Raw genomic sequence first — 19,410 nt, forward strand, 5'->3', positions numbered from 1 at the left:
TGTAGGCATTTTTGTTGAACCATGTAAATTTGTTGGTTCTGTGATCCTTTTAATGTTTTCAATTTGATTGATATTGTTTGTAAATTCTTAATTTGTTATATGGCATTTTCAGTATGTAACCACTGAATTTTTTTTAATGGTTCTATTGTATTAGAAAATTGCATAAGAATTAAAAATGCGTGTAATGTGAGGTTAAGGTTGTGTTTGGTTCATGGATTTGAAACATGAAATAAAAAAAATTGGAAAAGAAAATAAAAGAAAGTAGAAGTGTGAATGAAAATAACTGCATTTTACATGCTAAATCAAACGCAGGTTGATAGTCAGAATATTAGGATGTTCGCATGCCCTTGTACTAAACTAGTTGTTCAATTTTAATTTTAGCTTTCGGTTTTAAAAAAGAAAAAAAATTTATGAAATGATAGCACAGACCATAAGTGCTGTAAAAAAAAAAATATAAAAAATCATTGCAGTATAAAATACAGACAAATGCACGGGCTTTTTTACAAATTATGCTTTCACTGTTTGGGGTTGAAAATTTGATGAATAGTGAAAGCGCTATTAGAAATCACGCTTTTAATTAAGAAAGCGTGGTTTTCTGAAGAAAGCGTGGTTCTGAACTACGCTTTCACTGTGCATATTCATTTTCTTAAAAAAATATGATTCACAATCACGCTTTCACTGTTGATTAATGAAAGTGTGGATTGAAACAACACTTTTACAAATTATATAAAACCCCAAGCGCCCTTATTTGCAATCACGTTTTTATACTTGAGTTTTTTTCTCCTTCCTCTCACTCTCGCTTTTCCCTCTACTTGCTCGAGCTCTCCCTCTGCTCTCAGATTCTCACTCTCGCTTTCGCTCTCTCTCTGCTCTCAGACTCTCTCCCTGCTTTCTCTCTTTCCATGGTTTGGCATCTATCTCTTTCTTTCTCATTTGCATCTGATGTATTTATTGTGTTATGCAGAAATTGTGAATGTGTGGTTTTGAATTGGTAATTACGGTTTGGAATTAGGGTTATGTAGAAATTAGGGTTTGGTAATTAGGGTTTGAATTGGTAATTAGGGTTTTCAATTGGTAATTATTGTGTTATGTAGAAATTTCAAATTAGGGTTTGGAATTAGGGTTTTCAATTTGTTGAAATTAGGGTTTGGAATTAGGGTTTTCAATTTGTTGAAATTATTCTTGTGGTTAAATTATGCTTGTGGGTAACTTAGGGTTTTCAATTTGTTGAAATCATTCTATATTTTTTGAAATTAGGATTTGGAATTTTGAATTGTGAATAAACCAATATATATTTGTTGAATTGGAAATTTTATTTTTTGCTTGTAAATAAAAGGAATTTTTTCTAATTAAGAATAAAATTATGCGAATGGAAATTCATATAATTGAGAATTGTTAATGTCATATAATGAAATTCATATAATTGAGAATTGAGAATTGATATTCATATTATGAAATTCATGAATTGAGAATTAAGGTGGATTGACAATTTTAATTCGAGGTTCACATGCTTACATGTATATGATCATTTTATTTTAGAAAATAAGACTGTAAATTGTATGATTGAATTTAAAATTTGAAAATTGAAATGAATTTGAAAAATTCAAAATTTGAGAGTTTTGAAAAAAAAAGAAATAATGTTCTTATAAAGTCAATTTTAAAAAAAAAATTCATGTTTTCTTAAAGTCAATTTTATTCAGTATTTCACTTTTATTTAGAAATTGGATTAAAATCAAAACTAAAATAGTCAATTTATTATTCTCAAAGTAATTAAGGGATTAGTGTGTGAATTATTTTGCCTTTGATTTTGGTCTAATCTCTTAATAGATATTATCCATTATACTTAATTCATGCATTGTGTAAAATTAAAGAATAGAAGTTGATGCAATTAGAGCTTCAAGAATCAAATCGATTTGAGACAAGAAGCAAACTGCACGACTAGGGAGTCAATTTGCCTTTTATTACAAATGAAAATCTACATTTTTTTTAGGGGAAAGATTCGCATCAAAAAATTTATACAAATTTTGTCAGTATATATAGCTGCTCTATTAATTTTTTGTTTTTAAATTTAATTTCAATATCAAATTTTCTTTTTGTCGGTCTTAAATTTTAAGGAAGAAGTCCTAAAAATTGGGTTAATTACTCATTAAGTTCTCTTTCTTTTTCGTTAACCCATAAAATCTTATTTTCAAAATATTTATTTATGTAAAACTGTTTTACCTTTATTAAAAGAAGAAGGAATTCCTTGAGTGTTAGTAGAAAATTATTAGGTGTTACAAGTGCACCACATGACAATGTTATCCATTAATCACAAAGTATTATACCTTATGCCGTAATACAAAATTGTAGGCCCCACCCTCCCCATCAATTATAAATATTTTGAAAATCACCTAACCATGCTTCAAAAGTACGTAGATATTTTCTCTTATTCAAATAGTATTGCTAATGTGGAATTTTACTTTTGTTTTTATTTTTTTATTTTTTTTCAAAACTTAAAATTTCATAATTTTTATTATACACAATTATTTTTAATAAAAATATATTTTTCGAGTCTACACAATGAGATTTATTAAACATGACCAATATTGAATACAAAATTTAATAAAAATAAAATATTATTTTTTTAGTTATACAAAACTAATAATTTCTCAGTTTGCGAAATTATCTTACAAAACTGAGAAAATTATCTAATAGAAAACCCAAAATATGGGACATAAACACCCAAACAAGACTTCTTTTTATAATAGTACTAGATATATATACACCTTTATTCAGTATTTCACTTGGTAATATGAAGGTGGGGTTGTATACTTGAATTTGCCGTCTATTATACTATATGAGAAATGGTATTTGTCATATGATTTATTTCACTATACTATTTTACCCTCTAGGTGTATTTATTCAATTCAAGACATTGTGCATATTTAATAAAGGACAAATGTCACTTCAATGTGCATGTGCAAACTACCCATATAATTTGGAAATAACTGTAATGTTCTTGTGGTTTGTGGACTAAATGAAGTATACTGTCAGACGTTCAATCCAACATCAAGTATGAAACATGTGCTAGGTCATAAGGGGGTTATGCACTTATTTTCAAATATCAGAGGTAAATCACACATGGAGTAAAGCAAAGGGGGTTAAAGTCAATTTTATCTTTCAAAAAAATGACAAAAATGAATATCGTAATATGAATTTCAATTAAAAATACTTGGTAACGTTTATGTTTTCAGTTTATATTTACAAAAATTTTATAAATTGGTTTTTGTTTATTTTTTGAAAAACATAAATTACAAACGCGTTTGATAATAAACAAAATATTTAAAAAAATTAAAAAATATAAAAAAAAGTGAGAAATGACAAGTGGTGGCAAGTGGCGGCGGAAGACGGCGGTGGAAAGTGGTGACAGTGGGTGGGTGAGTGGGTGGTGGCAGGCGGGTGGTGGTGGTGGTGGTGGTGGTGGGTGGGTGGGTGGGTGACGGTTGCGGGTGGTAGGTAGTAGTGAGTGGGTGGTGGTGGCTGGTAGGTGGCGGGTGGGTGATGGTGATGGTGGTGGTAGTGGTGGTGGGTGGTGAATAATGGTGGCAGGTGGGTGGTGGTGGTGGGTGGCTGGTGGGTGGTGGCAAGTAGGTGGCGGGTGGTGGTGGCGGGCGGTGGATGGTAGTGGCGAGTGGGTGGCAGGTGGGTGGTGACTGGTGGGTGGAGGTGGTGGTGGTGGCGGGTGGCAGGTGGTGGTGGGGGGTGGGTGGTGGTGGCGGAAGACGGTGGTGGAAAATGGTGGCGGGTGGTGGCTAGTGTTGGGTGGTAAAAAAAAAAAAACTGAAAACTCAAAACGGAAACACATTTTTTGTGTTTTCATTTTTTGGCCAAATTTATAAACTGAGACCACTGATTTATAAATCAAAAATTTTGCCAAACAAGTTTTTATTTTAGTTTTTAAAATTTTTGTAAATATAAACAGAAAACTGAAAACGTAAGTGTTACCAAACGGCACCTAAGTGTATGGAAAGATTAACGTTTTTTCCTAAGTTAAATTTTATGATACTAATCTCTACTAAATGAAATTAATAAAAAAAAAATGTATTTAATTTTGACTTTATTTTATTCAAAAAAAATATATTTTTATTGACTTCAAAATAATAAATGAGAAGATCATATTCTCTCAAATAAAAGACAAAATGACTATATTAACCTGAAAATACTATTTTATGTATTTTCTTTATTTAATTGTGTAGGTTACATAAGAGATTTAAACATTTTTGGCATTCTTTAATGAAAATAACATTAAAATTTGTAACTAATTATCTATTAAATGGGTTTTCTGTGTCAATTTTATATTATGCAGGTTTGACATAATCCTATTTATTTATCATGTTATTATATAGTGTCATATTTGTGTTTGTGTTGAAAATGTTCAACCCTAACCCCTAAATTCATGTACGATTCATGTTGTGTTACAAATTCCCACTTGTAATAGAATCAAAGTCGGTTCAAGTGGAGTGCCTTTGGCATATTATGTGATCAATGATGCTAACAAAATTGACGTTGTTAATTTATAAAACAATTGTAAGACCAGTGATACTTTGCAGTTCACATAATATTGGACAATTAAAAAACAACAAACTCATGAAATGAGTGTAGTTAAGATGAGGATACTTAGGTGGGTGTTTGGTAAGTTTTGGACAGAGAGAAATAGAAATGAATATACATTAAATGGTAGGGGTAGTACCAATTGAAAATATGTTCAGAGAGAACAAACTAAGATTATAGCGATCCCGGGTTTACCCTTGTTGTACAGTGATCCGGACATGTGTCCGTGGATGTTGGTAGTTGTTTATTATCTTGTTTGCATCCTTTTTACTTCGTATTTGAGTTATAGGATGTGTTGGGCAGGTTTGTTACAGGTTGGTTGAGCTTAGAAGCCAAAACTAGTTGCCCAGATTTTGACCTGTTCGCTCGAGCGGGGGTGTTGGCGCTCGAGCGGGAATTGCACCCATCCAGTATTTTCTGTGCAGTGTTGGACCCTCGAGCGTGGTATTGGCCGCTCGAGCGGGGTTGTGTGAGTGCCGCTCGAGCGGGGAGTTGAAAGCTCGAGCGGAGACCTGGTTCTGTAAAAGTTCTGGGAGTGTGTATCCGCCGCTCGAGCGGGATTGTTGACGCTCGAGCGGGAGTCTGTGAGTGACGCTCGAGCGGGGTGTTTGACGCTCGAGCGGGTCGACTGGGTTTAAGTTCCGCGTTTTGACTTTTCAAATCACTTTTTCACTTTCTCTTCTCTCTCCTACTTTTCCAAAAACACCATTGTTGAGCCTCTCACTCTAGAACTCTACCTTCTCTCTAGGTTTTGATCTAGTAGGAGTGATTTGCTCACCTTTGGCCTTTACAAAAAAGTTGTTGATCGTCGAGGGCTACTTTTTAATCTGAAAATTTCGAGATTTGGAGCACGTTGGGTTTTGTCTTCTTCTCCCTTGGAGCTCCGAATTTGAGATAGGGATATCCTACTCCTCTCTATGGATTTTGTCTTTAAATTTTGGTATTTTGAGATGTTGGGGTTGGTTTGGTAATTTTGTGAAAGTTTGGGGCTTTTGTGTTATTTTGCAAAGGTTGGGGTTTTATTTATAATAAACCTAGATGCATGTTTGGTATAGAGGAATGGAATAAATATTGAATCATTGATGAAAACGGGGCCTAAGGGTTGTGATGTTAATTATGGAAAATGACCTAATTACATCGATTGATTAATTGGGGTAATTAATTGTGAGAATTGAGGAAATGAAATGGAATTGTCGAGATTGGGAACGTATGGGAAAAAGGGGTGTAGTTGAACTATTTATCACTCACCGAATTAAAATGTTGATTGAATATCCATTGTGCATTTATTTTCTGTATAGAGATAACTGCTTTGGGCTATCGGTGGAGGATAGTCGTGATTGTTGTAGACAATGCATGATGATTAGGCAAACGGAAACTAATCAATGGAATGTGTCATGGAATTTGACGGTTGATAGAATACATTAACTGTATGTATTGAGTGATTGTATATAGAACCAATGTGTTTGTATACGTTATGTGTAGAGGAGGAGATGGGGGATGTACTCCGCGGTTTAGGGGGAGATAGGGGATGCACCTCTAAACCGGATAGTGTTGGGAGAAGATAGGGGATGAACTCCGTAGATACAGCTCATATGCTTGTCTAGAGAAGTGAAGATAGAGCTTTTATGCTTATCTTTGTGAAGTGTGGATACAGCTTATATGCTTATATGTGAATGTGGGATATTGTTGTTATACATATCTGTTGGGAATGTGGATATAGCTTATATGCTTATCTGTGAATGTGGGATATAGTTTTTATACATATCTGTTGAAATGATGATAGAGCTAACATGCTTATTTGTTGAAAAAGGGAAAATGAAAAGTAACTTGGACTCATAAATCGGATGACATAAATATGTGATTTATGTGAATGTATCAGAGTTGGCCATCTATCAATTGCTAATCTTTTAGTCATTGTTCATGGTTGGTTTAGTGTATTTCTACTGGGCTGTGGCTCACCCTATATGGGAATATCATTTTCAGGTACAGGTAGCATGCCACCTCCAAGGACATAGCTTGGGAGGCTAGAGGCGGACATACTTTTGTCGTTTTATTTTTGATGTATTACATGTAAATTCAAGCCAAGGGCTTAAGGTGTAAATGAGTTAGCACTCTTTTGTTGTAACCAAGTGTTAACTTGGAAAGCTGTAAGCCCGTAGGGCATTTTGCTTTTGTTGTTAACATGTAATACTTTTGTAATCAAACTCTAATGAATAGAAGAATGTGGTTATTTCATATGTCTATGAATGTCTTATTTGATGGGTTTAATGTTATTTTTTTGAGGGCGTGACAACTTGGTATCAGAGCGTACCGGGTTCGAATACTTTGGGTACGTGGGAAGTGATTAGTATCACAATGGGTTTGTCTCGCTTGATAGAGACTTAGATGTAGTGTCATATACTATGTGCTTAATTGATAACATGCTTATGTGACTATGTGGGTATGGGATTTAATTTCTAGGATGTTGATTGGATCCTTGGGTTTCTGGGAGTCTTGTTGGAAAAGCACTTGATCAATGCTGTTTCTAACCGGAACTCTAGTAACGCCTCGGGACTATCATTATCCGGAAATGAAATTCGTAAGTGCTTATGTGTTTATGTGCTTACGTGGAGTGAATTACAATTGTCCATGCATTAGGACGTGAGTGTTTAGTTTCGGCACATTTATGAATGTGCTAACGTTCTGTGTTACCTTTATTAGGATGTCAGGACGAGGAAGAGGTGCTAGGCGTGGTAGACCTGCGAGGCAGGTAATACTGTTACCGGAGGAGGTTCCGGCAGTGCAGGAGGGAGTTGGTCAGGCCAATGTGGCCGAGCCAGTGGGTCAGCAGGCCATGGGTGCCTTGGCCAGAGAGATAGCAGGAGCTTTGGGTATTCTCAGAGCTGGGAATCAGGCAGCTGAGGTAGGGCCTTCGTTCTTGAAGAGGGAGTTTTTCCGGTCTAATTCGGATGAGTTTATCAGGGATCCGAAGGAGCCACTGAAGGCTGATGAGTGGCTAGAGCAAATGAGTAAGACGTTTGAGATGCTTGGCATCGAGGACGGAGCACTGAAAGTGACCTTGGCATCCTTCCAGCTGAAGGGAGATGCGGGTCAATGGTGGAAGTACGAGACGGCTCGTGTTGGTGGTACATGGGAGGCGTTTGTGAATGCTTTCCAGGAGAGGTTTTTGTCTGCAGCAGCTAGGGAGAAGCTGAGGGATCAGTTTAGCCGGCTTAAACAGCAGGGCTTGTCAGTGGCAGAGTTTGAGGCTACTTTTACTAGTCTGTCCAGGTTTGCACCTGAACTGGTGGCGTCTGAGGAACGCCGTTGCTATGAGTTTGAGCGGAAATTGAGGCGGGGCCTCAAGTTGAGAGTTGGTGGGTCTTACATCCGAGAGTATAGACACCTGGTAGATGCTGCTGCTCATATGGAAATTATGATACAGGAAGAGGAGGAAGAACAGAGGGGCTCCAAGAGGAGCCAAGATGGTCAGGGTGATGGCAGGAGACAGAGGGGTTATAACCCTCAGCAGTCTCAGGGAGCAGTTTCTAGATCGACCTTTCCAGTGTCGAGTGCAGGCTCAGGGAGAGGCAATCAGGGGGAGTTTGCTTGTTACAAGTGTGGCCAGCTGGGTCACAAGGTTTCAGTTTGCCCGCAGAAGGGTGGGGGTCAGAGAGCTGCTTCTTCTTCAGCTAGACCGCAGAGTCAGAGTTTGGGCAGGGGGCAGCCCTTGTCTTGTTATCAGTGTGGACAGCCTGGGCACCTGAAGAGGTTTTGCCCGCAGTTGAGTGCCACTTCGGGAGCGTCTGGTTCTAGACAGACGCAGGGATTTCAGCCAGCTCAGTCTGTGCAGGCCTCGAGGGCCAATCCAGGGGCTTCGTCGTCCCAGTCAGTGCAACAGTCGTATGCTCCTAGAGGTGAGCAGGTAGACCAGGGGCCTACAGGGCGCGTGTATGCTGTTACCGCGCAGGATTTAGTACCAGCTCCATCGATAGTGAGAGTTACTTTTCTGTTTTGCAACTCGGTTGCTAATGTGTTGATAGACGCGGGTGTATCTCATTCTTTTGTATCTGCTGCATTTGCATCTATTTTGGAATTGGAGTTAGCACAGTTAGCATCTCCTATTTGTGTGGTGTCACCTCTTGGTGGTGAGTTGATCCTGAAACAGGAGGTTAGAGGTTGTGATATAGAGGTCGTCGACTATAGGCTTCCTTTTCCGTTTGTTGTCATGCCCATGAAGGGCTTTGATGTTATTTTGGGTATGGACTGGCTATCGTCATACCGGGTTGTTATCGATTGCTACCGCCAGAGGGTCACGTTATGTACCTTGAGCGGGGAATGGTTCCATTTCTTGGGAGACCGGGTTGGTTGTGTGTTGCCACCGGGGTATGATTCGCGAGGGCGAAGTGAGCTTAGTAGTCTACTTGCCAGCTTTGAGAGGTGAGAGTGGTGAGACCCAGCTTGTGTTGCCGAGGGTGGTTTGAGTATTCGGATGTCTTTCCCGAAGATCTTGTTAGTTTGCCACCTCACCGAGAGATAGAGTTCTCTATTGATTTAGTGCTCGGCACGGCGCCGATTTCTATGGCACCTTACCGTTTTGCTCCAGCGGAGTTGGTTGAGTTGAAAGTTCAGCTTCAGGAGCTGTTAGATAAGGGTTTTGTTCGCCCTAGTGTTTCATCGTGGGGAGCACCGGCCCTTTTTGCTAAAAAGAAAGATGGTGCCTTGAGGTTGTGTATAGACTACCGGAAGTTGAATCGGGCTACGGTTAAGAATAAGTACCCTATGCCTCGTATAGATGATTTGTTTGACCATTTGAAGGGTTCCCGTTGTTTCTCTAAGATAGACTTGAGATCGGGTTACCACCAGTTGAGGGTCAGGGAAGAGGATATTCTGAAAACGGCATTCCGTACGCGGTATGGCCATTATGAGTTTCTGGTGATGCCATTTGGGCTTACCAATGCACCGGTAGTCTTTATGGACTTGATGAACTGGATTTTCCGGGATTTCTTAGATCGATTTGTAGTCGTTTTCGTGGACGACATTCTTATCTACTCTCCTTCTGAGGAGGAGCACGAGGAACACTTGAGAGTGGTACTTGAGTTGCTTAGAGCCCATAGGCTGTATGCCAAGTTTGGGAAGTGTGAGTTCTGGCTGAGGGAAGTCAAATTCTTAGGCCACGTAGTATCCGGGGAAGGGGTGTCTGTTGATACATCCAAGGTAGAGGCAGTGCAAGATTGGGCACAGCCTAAGAGTGTGTTTGAGATTCGCAGTTTTCTGGGATTGGCTGGGTATTACTGTCGATTTGTGAAAGATTTCTCCAGGTTAGCGTCACCGTTGACTCGACTGACTCAGAAGGGAGTCAATTTTGTGTGGAGTGAGACTTGTGAAAAGTCGTTCCAAGAGCTGAAAGTTAGATTGACCACCGCTCCGGTGTTGATTATTCCGGAGAGAGGGTTGGGTTATGCGGTTTATTGTGATGCCTCACGAGAGGGTTTGGGTTGTGTGTTGATGCAAGAAGGAAATGTGGTAGCTTATGGCTCACGTCAGTTGAAAATACACGAGAAGAATTACCCTACACACGACCTAGAGTTAGCGGCTGTGATCTTTGCCTTGAAAATCTGGAGGCACTACCTTTATGGTGAGAAGTTCGAGGTGTTCTCGGACCCCAAGAGTTTGAAGTATCTGTTTACACAGAGAGACTTGAATTTGAGACAAAGGAGGTGGATAAAGTTCATCGAGGATTATGATTTTGAGTTGCATTATCATCCGGGAAAGGCCAATGTTGTGGCCGATGCCCTTAGTAGGAAATCCATTAGTGATGTAGCTTGTATAGCCATCCGGGAATGGGAGATGTTGGGAGCACTTAGCGAGTTTGATTTGTTACTGGGCGAATCCGTTGAGGCTGCGGCCTTGTTTTCTGTTGTTGCGCAGCCTACACTTGTGACTAGAGTGTTAGAGGCACAGAGAGGTGACCTTGAGGTAGAATCCCTCCGAGAGAAGATCTCCAGTGGGAAGGTTGAGAAGGGTTTGACGGTGTATCCCGACCTGAGTGTGAGATACCGAGACCGTTTGTTTGTGCCGGAGTCTTGCCGAGAGGAAGTACTCCGAGAGTTCCATCATTCGCGCCTTGCGGTGCATCCGGGAGGTACTAAGATGTATCGGGATTTGGGTCGCCAGTTCTGGTGGCGGGATATGAAGAGAGATGTGGCTATTTTCGTATCGAAGTGCCTTACTTGCCAGCAAGTGAAGGCCGAGCATCAGAGGCCAGCGGGTTTATTGCAACCCTTGCCTATTGCCGAGTGGAAGTGGGAGCATATCACTATGGACTTCGTTGTAGGTCTTCCGAGGACTCAGCGGGGTAGTGATGCTATTTGGGTGGTTGTAGACCGGTTGACTAAGTCGGCGCACTTTATTCGAATGCGCGTGAGAGATTCGGTAGATCATCTTACCGACTTGTATATTCGGAACATAGTGAGATTGCACGGGGTCCCAGTGACGATCGTCTCAGATAGAGATCCTCGTTTTACCGCCAGGTTGTGGCAGAGTTTGCAGAGTGCCTTGGGGCACTAAGTTGACCTTTAGTACGGCTTATCACCCTCAGACTGACGGGCAGTCCGAGCGTACTATTCAGATCCTCGAGGATATGCTTCGGGGTTGTGTCCTAGACTTCGGTGGGACGTGGGAGAGGCACTTACCATTAGTGGAGTTTGCCTACAACAACAGTTTTCAGTCTAGCATCGGTATGGCACCGTTTGAGGCCTTGTATGGCCGACCGTGTAGGTCTCCAGTTTGTTGGGCCGAGGTGGGTGATGCACCTTTGTTGGGTCCGGAGTTGGTTAGGGAGACGACGGAGAAAGTTGAGCTCATCCGTAGGAGGCTTGTTATAGCCCAGAGTCGTCAGAAATCTTATGCTGACCGTAGGAGGAGGCCTTTGGCGTTCGAGGTAGGTGATCATGTCTTTTTGAAGATATCACCTAGGCGAGGCCTGATGAGGTTTGGGAAGAGTGGGAAGTTATCCCCTCGGTTTATTGGTCCTTTTGAAATCCTTGAGAGGATTGGCGAGGTTGCTTATCGGTTAGCTTTACCGCCGCAGTTGTCCGGAGTTCATGACGTGTTTCATGTGAGTATGCTTCGGAAGTATGAGCCAGATCCATCACATGTGTTGGATTGGACCGATTTAGAGGTAGATGAGGATGCCTCGTATGAGGAGAGGCCGGTTCGGGTCTTGGATAGGCGGGATCAGATCCTGCGTGGCAAGACCATTCCTTTGGTGAAAGTCTTGTGGAAACATCACGGAGTGGAGGAAGCCACTTGGGAACGTGAGTTGGAAGTTCGCGAAAAATATCCGGACTTGTTTGTTGATATGTAATCTTGTATTTAGATTTTGAACTATTGTTGAACTTAAGAGCTTTTATATATGTCTTAAGTTGTGAAACATTGATAATGTTTGGTTTATTGGAAGTATGTTTTGGGAACTTGCCTCATATGAAAGTTGAATGTAACATTATATATGTTGAATATATTGTTAAAATTGGAAAGGAAATGCGTAGTGTTGATGCATGTTGAAAGTACATATGTTGTTTACATATTGTGAAGTGCCTCTTGTTAAAGGGAGGGGGTGACCGGTAATGGGTCGGATTGTTGAATGTTAAAATGTAACATTGTTTAAAATGGAGGAAAACTTGTTTCTGAAAACTTGTGCTTAATTTCGGGGATGAAATTCTTTAAGGGGGGGAGGTTATAGCGATCCCGGGTTTACCCTTGTTGTACAGTGATCCGGACATGTGTCCGTGGATGTTGGTAGTTGTTTATTATCTTGTTTGCATCCTTTTTACTTCGTATTTGAGTTATAGGATGTGTTGGGCAGGTTTGTTACAGGTTGGTTGAGCTTAGAAGCCAAAACTAGTTGCCCAGATTTTGACCTGTCCGCTCGAGCGGGGGTGTTGGCGCTCGAGCGGGAATTGCACCCATCTAGTATTTTCTGTGCAGTGTTGGATGCTCGAGCGTGGTATTGGCCGCTCGAGCGGGGTTGTGTGAGTGCCGCTCGAGCGGGGAGTTGGAAGCTCGAGCGGAGACCTGGTTCTGTAAAAGTTCTGGGAGTGTGTATCCGTCGCTCGAGCGGGATTGTTGACGCTTGAGCGGGAGTCTGTGAGTGACGCTCGAGCGGGGTGTTTGACGCTCGAGCGGGTCGACTGGGTTTAAGTTCCGCGTTTTGACTTTTCAAATCACTTTTTCACTTTCTCTTCTCTCTCCTACTTTTCCAAAAACACCATTGTTGAGCCTCTCACTCTAGAACTCTACCTTCTCTCTAGGTTTTGATCTAGTAGGAGTGATTTGCTCACCTTTGGCCTTTACAAAAAAGTTGTTGATCGTCGAGGGCTACTTTTTAATCTGAAAATTTCGAGATTTGGAGCACGTTGGGTTTTGTCTTCTTCTCCCTTGGAGCTCCGAATTTGAGGTAGGGATATCCTACTCCTCTCTATGGATTTTGTCTTTAAATTTTGGTATTTTGAGATGTTGGGGTTGGTTTGGTAATTTTGTGAAAGTTTGGGGCTTTTGTGTTATTTTGCAAAGGTTGGGGTTTTATTTATAATAAACCTAGATGCATGTTTGGTATAGAGGAATGGAATAAATATTGAATCACTGATGAAAACGGGGCCTAAGGGTTGTGATGTTAATTATGGAAAATGACCTAATTACATCGATTGATTAATTGGGGTAATTAATTGTGAGAATTGAGGAAATGAAATGGAATTGTCGAGATTGGGAACGTATGGGAAAAAGGGGTGTAGTTGAACTATTTATCACTCACCGAATTAAAATGTTGATTGAATATCCATTGTGCATTTATTTTCTGTATAGAGATAACTGCTTTGGGCTATCGGTGGAGGATAGTCGTGATTGTTGTAGACAATGCATGATGATTAGGCAAACGGAAACTAATCAATGGAATGTGTCATGGAATTTGACGGTTGATAGAATACATTAACTGTATGTATTGAGTGATTGTATATAGAACCAATGTGTTTGTATACGTTATGTGTAGAGGAGGAGATGGGGGATGTACTCCGCGGTTTAGGGGGAGATAGGGGATGCACCTCTAAACCGGATAGTGTTGGGAGAAGATAGGGGATGAACTCCGTAGATACAGCTCATATGCTTGTCTAGAGAAGTGAAGATAGAGCTTTTATGCTTATCTTTGTGAAGTGTGGATACAGCTTATATGCTTATATGTGAATGTGGAATATTGTTGTTATACATATCTGTTGGGAATGTGGATATAGCTTATATGCTTATCTGTGAATGTGGGATATAGTTTTTATACATATCTGTTGAAATGATGATAGAGCTAACATGCTTATTTGTTGAAAAAGGGAAAATGAAAAGTAACTTGGACTCATAAGTCGGATGACATAAATATGTGATTTATGTGAATGTATCAGAGTTGGCCATCTATCAATTGCTAATCTTTTAGTCATTGTTCATGGTTGGTTTAGTGTATTTCTACTGGGCTGTGGCTCACCCTATATGGGAATATCATTTTCAGGTACAGGTAGCATGCCACCTCCAAGGACATAGCTTGGGAGGCTAGAGGCGGACATACTTTTGTCGTTTTATTTTTGATGTATTACATGTAAATTCAAGCCAAGGGCTTAAGGTGTAAATGAGTTAGCACTCTTTTGTTGTAACCAAGTGTTAACTTGGAAAGCTGTAAGCCCGTAGGGCATTTTGCTTTTGTTGTTAACATGTAATACTTTTGTAATCAAACTCTAATAAATAGAAGAATGTGGTTATTTCATATGTCTATGAATGTCTTATTTGATGGGTTTAATGTTATTTTTTTGAGGGCGTGACAAAGATGGTTTGGTATGTACAATGTAGAGTAGCAGATGAAATGGTAGAGAAGAATGTGATAGGATCACCGTAAAGGAAATGTTAGGGGAAGACGTAAATTGACTTGGGGTGTGATAAGTAAAAAAATTAAACTAATTTATTTAATTTAACCGAGTATAAAGCTTTTAATAGTACGAAATGGCGAAATTATTATTCACGTATCGTAGCCCACTTGATTGGGACATAAAGCTTTGTTTGGTTTAGTTTTGTTTGGTTTATTTCACTGTATTTGGGGTGAGGCACCCAAAATATTATAAAAAATTTTTAGGATTTATTTTCATTTGGGTTTCGCTAAAGGTTTCCATTTAGACCGAATTGCACTCTGTCCTTCCAAGTCAACCAACAAAAAAAACTAATTTTTGAGAGGTGCCACATTCTTCCACAACCATTTGCAAAATCAAAGCAAACAATTTTTTTTTGTCAAATTTATTTATATTTTTTCAAAAAAATCAAAAAAAAGTTAAAAAAATCAAACCAAATCGCTATATTATGTATTATTTTTAATATACATTCAATAAAATTAATAATTTTTATAAAAAATATTAAGTTTGATATTAGAATAATTTGAAGACATTTCATCATAAGATACTAACATTTAATTTTATATTCTTGTAATAGAAATTTTAAAAAATTTAATGAGCTGAATTTGTAATACAAATAATAACATTATAGTAGAAATTAAAATTTCGTCAAAAAATGTAACAAATTGAGAAAAAGTTTTTTCAATGGGTATTGAACGAGTCAAAATGAGCTTTTTCTTTGAATTTCATAACAAAGCCTCTATGACCTTTAAAAAGTGGACGATGGTTACTATTTCACATACGAAATAACTTTGTCATTAAGGTCCCTAATGGCACAAGTTTGAGCAAATCAAATTAACTTATCTTTAATTGTCCATAAATCTGAAGAATTGGATCAGTAGTTTTAAAAAATGAAGAACAATGTTTGAAACCTCTATTTTATATTGTCCAAATCAATCGAGTTCTTTTAACTCAATCAAAAAAATAACAATTTCATACAAAACTTATACTATGATTTAAGATGTTTGTATGACTTGTCCAATTTTGTCCAATCTCACTGAATAAGAAAAATATTTTGATTGGGTGGTGATTTTTTAAATGTGTGATATATCTGTCTACTTTATCAAAATACTAAAAAATAGATTAAGATTTATGAAAACAAAACAAAATAAGTGTTTTTAAAATTATACTCAATTCTGGTATTTTTTGAATCAGTCTGAATGAGTGTTTTGAATTAAGACAAGAGAGCAATGACAACAAACAATAAACTACTTATATCTATGACATTTTTTTTTCTATATTATCTATGATATACTAGTTACAAATAATATATATATATATATATATATATATATATATTTATTTTTCTTGAAATAAATCGTAAAAATTTATGTGAAATATTTTTATAAAAATTTTCAATGTTATAATTAATAAGTGTTCCATTTGATTTAAATCCTTGGCTCCTTCACTGACCATGACATTCAAAATTAGTGGTGACACTAGAAATTTTGTTAAGTGTTGTGAATGAAATTTATATTTTATAAATTTCATTTTAGGGATGGGTTGTTAACACAAAAAACTTGCTTGGAAATGTACTTGTAAAAACCAAATCAACACTGAAATGTTATCAAAACGAAGAAGAAGAAACATGGAAAAAGAAAAATTTACATTTACCGTGCAGAAGAGCATTATGTTAATCGTAATAAATAATGGAAAAAGCAGAACACAGGAGTCCTATAGACAGTTATGTCCAAACAAACCAACATTCTTTATGTGTTGTAAGCTTTTTTTCTTAAAAAGCTGAAAAATCCAAAACATAAGGTTTATTTTAACTCATATTATAATTAAAAATTGAATAATGATTGTTGGATTACAATTACTGATTACTTAGAAAAAGTTATTGCCTCACAAGTAATTCGAATTAAATGATTTAAAGTTCATATAATTATTTTAGAAGTAGAATTCGATATATGTATATTGTTGATATTTTAATGTTTATTATTTCAATGAAGCAAGTATATGGCAACTGTTCCAATTATCTTTTACTGGGGGGGAAACATAATTCGGGATCTCGATGAAGGTGTGTCATATGATGCTGAGCCGAAAGTGATATATGGGGTGCAACTTGGCACCACACTTAGCAATTTGGAGGAGATGTTTATGTCAACGGTGGCAAGTTACAGGGAAACAGTCCGATTGATCTTCAAATGTAGATATCCTTATTGCCAGTGGCAAGCAACCAGCAAATACAAAATATTACCGATCAATGATGATGACGCGTTGAACGCCGTATTAAGTATCGGTGGAAGTTTCCAACCACCAAATTGTTTGGAAGTGTACATTGATAAAGAGGTTGTACACAATCTCCCGAATATGACACAGATGGATTCTCGTCCGTTCACTACATTGCTGACACATGGGATTGACACGACAGCGTTTCAGTCTCGTATGTATGAATCAAATGAATGTTATGCAGCGGGCTACACACAACAGACATTTCATGGCCATGGTGGAGAATCAAGTTCATGTGGTGGATATGAGACTGAATTTCACAATAACACCGAAGATGTGTCCACCTACAGCCATCATACCATTCCAGTTGAAGTTGCTGGTAATATGACTGAAATAGTTAATTCTGTGCAGTTTGCTGACAGTGACATGTACGGTCCTGATGTCGTCCTAGACAATGATGAGAATGAAATGTGTGATGAAGAAAATTTCTTGGGCGGATTAGATGATGATGATGAAGAAGATGATGCCGACGCACCCATTGATATTCAGAATGCCCCCATTCCACCTAGACCTGAAATCCCTTTCTATGAAAACATTCACATGGGTGGTGATTTTGACATTAGTAACCGCGATGTCGTTTCCCGTAACCGAATCTGGAATGCTGAAAATCTAGAGTTGGATAAAGGGATGGTTTTCGTTGATAAGAAGCAACTCGTACATGCTGTGAAATTGTACTATGCAACAAATAATCGAGAGTATAAAGTCGTAACCTCCAAGCGAGACGTTTGGGTGTGTGCTTGCAAGCACGATTGCAAATGGTGGTTGCGTGCATCTCTTAGTAGGATACATGGTCTTTTTGAAATAAAGCAGTATAGGGGTCCTCACCATTGTTTATACCCACGAATGAACAGGGACCACACTAATATTAGCTCCAGTTACATTGCTTCTCATCTTTTGGGACAAGTTGCGGTGAGTATACAAAATAAATGTTTACATATATATATATATATACATATTTGTTTGTTTATAGTGTTCACACCAAAATATTTCATGATGATACATATTGTCGTATGCAGAATGAACCTGATATGCCAATTAAGAATGCCATCGAAGATATCAAAAAGACCATGAACTATAGTATATCATACAAGAAAGCGTGGCTTGCAAGAGCAAAGGCAATTAGAATGGTATTCGGGGATTGGGATGAATCATATAGGATGTTGCCTAAATTCATGCATGCATTACAAACATCTAATCCTGGCACCATCGTGCAATGGAAGCATAAATATACCGGAGGTACAACCATTATGCCCGTCTTCCACTTTGTTTTCTGGTCTTTCAAACCCGTCATCGATGGATTCAGATCTTGTAGGCCTGTTATAACCATAGATGGTACATTCTTATACGGGAAATACACTAGTGTGTTGCTTGTAGCAACGATTGTCACTGCCAATGGCAAAGTATTACCGCTTGCATTCGCTGTTGTCGACAGGGAGAGTTTGGAGTTTTGGTCGTTCTTCATTTCAAATATCAAGGAACATATTGTCATGGACCGACAGTGAGTGACTTTGATATCTGATCGAGCTGAGAGTATTTTAGCTGCTGTGAGGTGGCATTGGCTGAATCCCTCGCTCCAATTTGTTGGATATCATCGGCACTGCCTTCGACATGTTTGTAGTAACTTTAACACTAGGTTAAAAAATAAGGAGCTGAAACAACTTCTATGGAAAGCAGGGAGTGCTCATCAACGACGAAAGTGTAATGGTTACTTACAACAGATACAGGCTATTGACCAAGATGCCATCAATTGGGTTCACAAGATGAATCCTGTGGAGTGGGCCCTTTCGTATGACGGTGGATATCGGTAGGGGATATTGACCGGCAATGATGCAGAGTGCTTCAATAGTGTCTTGAAAGGTGCAAGGAACTTACCTATCTTAGCTATGGTTGAATTTACATTTCGGCGGCTCGTAAAATATTTTGACGAGATGGGAGCCCAAGCTGAAATAGATGTACGAAATGAGTTCCAATACCCTAGAGAGATGCAAAAAATTATTGAGGATGGCATCGCAAGGGCAAATACTTTCAAGTTGATATCGTATGACAGGTTAGTTTGTAATATAAACTAAATTGTTGTTATTATGTTGTGAAGTTAAGTACACCTAAAAACATGAACTTGATTAGTTTATATTACAATTTTTTGATAGGCCACGCCGCTTATTTGAGGTGTAAACATCTTTTCTCCATGGACAAGGTCACAATACACAAATTGTGCGGATGAATCAACCCACGTGCAGTTGTGGGAAATATGAGATAAGACACTATCCATGTTCCCATATGCTCGTTGTATTGTCTGAATGCGGTGACAATTCATTTGAGTACGTTGATCTAGTCTATAGGCTTCCTGTATACATGAGGGTTTGGGAAACTAAATTCAATCCAATACCGCATCAATATTATTGGGATGATCTGCAGTGGACCTTAATGCCTAATGTACTTTGTCTGCGAGAAGTAAAACGGGGTCGTACATCTATGTCTCGTATTTCGAATGAGATGGATATATCAGATAGGCGTTTGACCGCTCGTTGCAGTGAGTGCCAGAAGACAGGTCATGATAGGCGAACATGTTCGGCGCGACTTGGTCGATGAAGACTATGTAATACTTACATATTGTAATAGATCATTTTTTAATTCT

The sequence above is a fragment of the Camellia sinensis genome, chromosome 3 (assembly GCF_055761805.1).
Source record: "Camellia sinensis isolate YWXY chromosome 3, ASM5576180v1, whole genome shotgun sequence".
Lineage (NCBI taxonomy): Eukaryota > Viridiplantae > Streptophyta > Magnoliopsida > Ericales > Theaceae > Camellia > Camellia sinensis.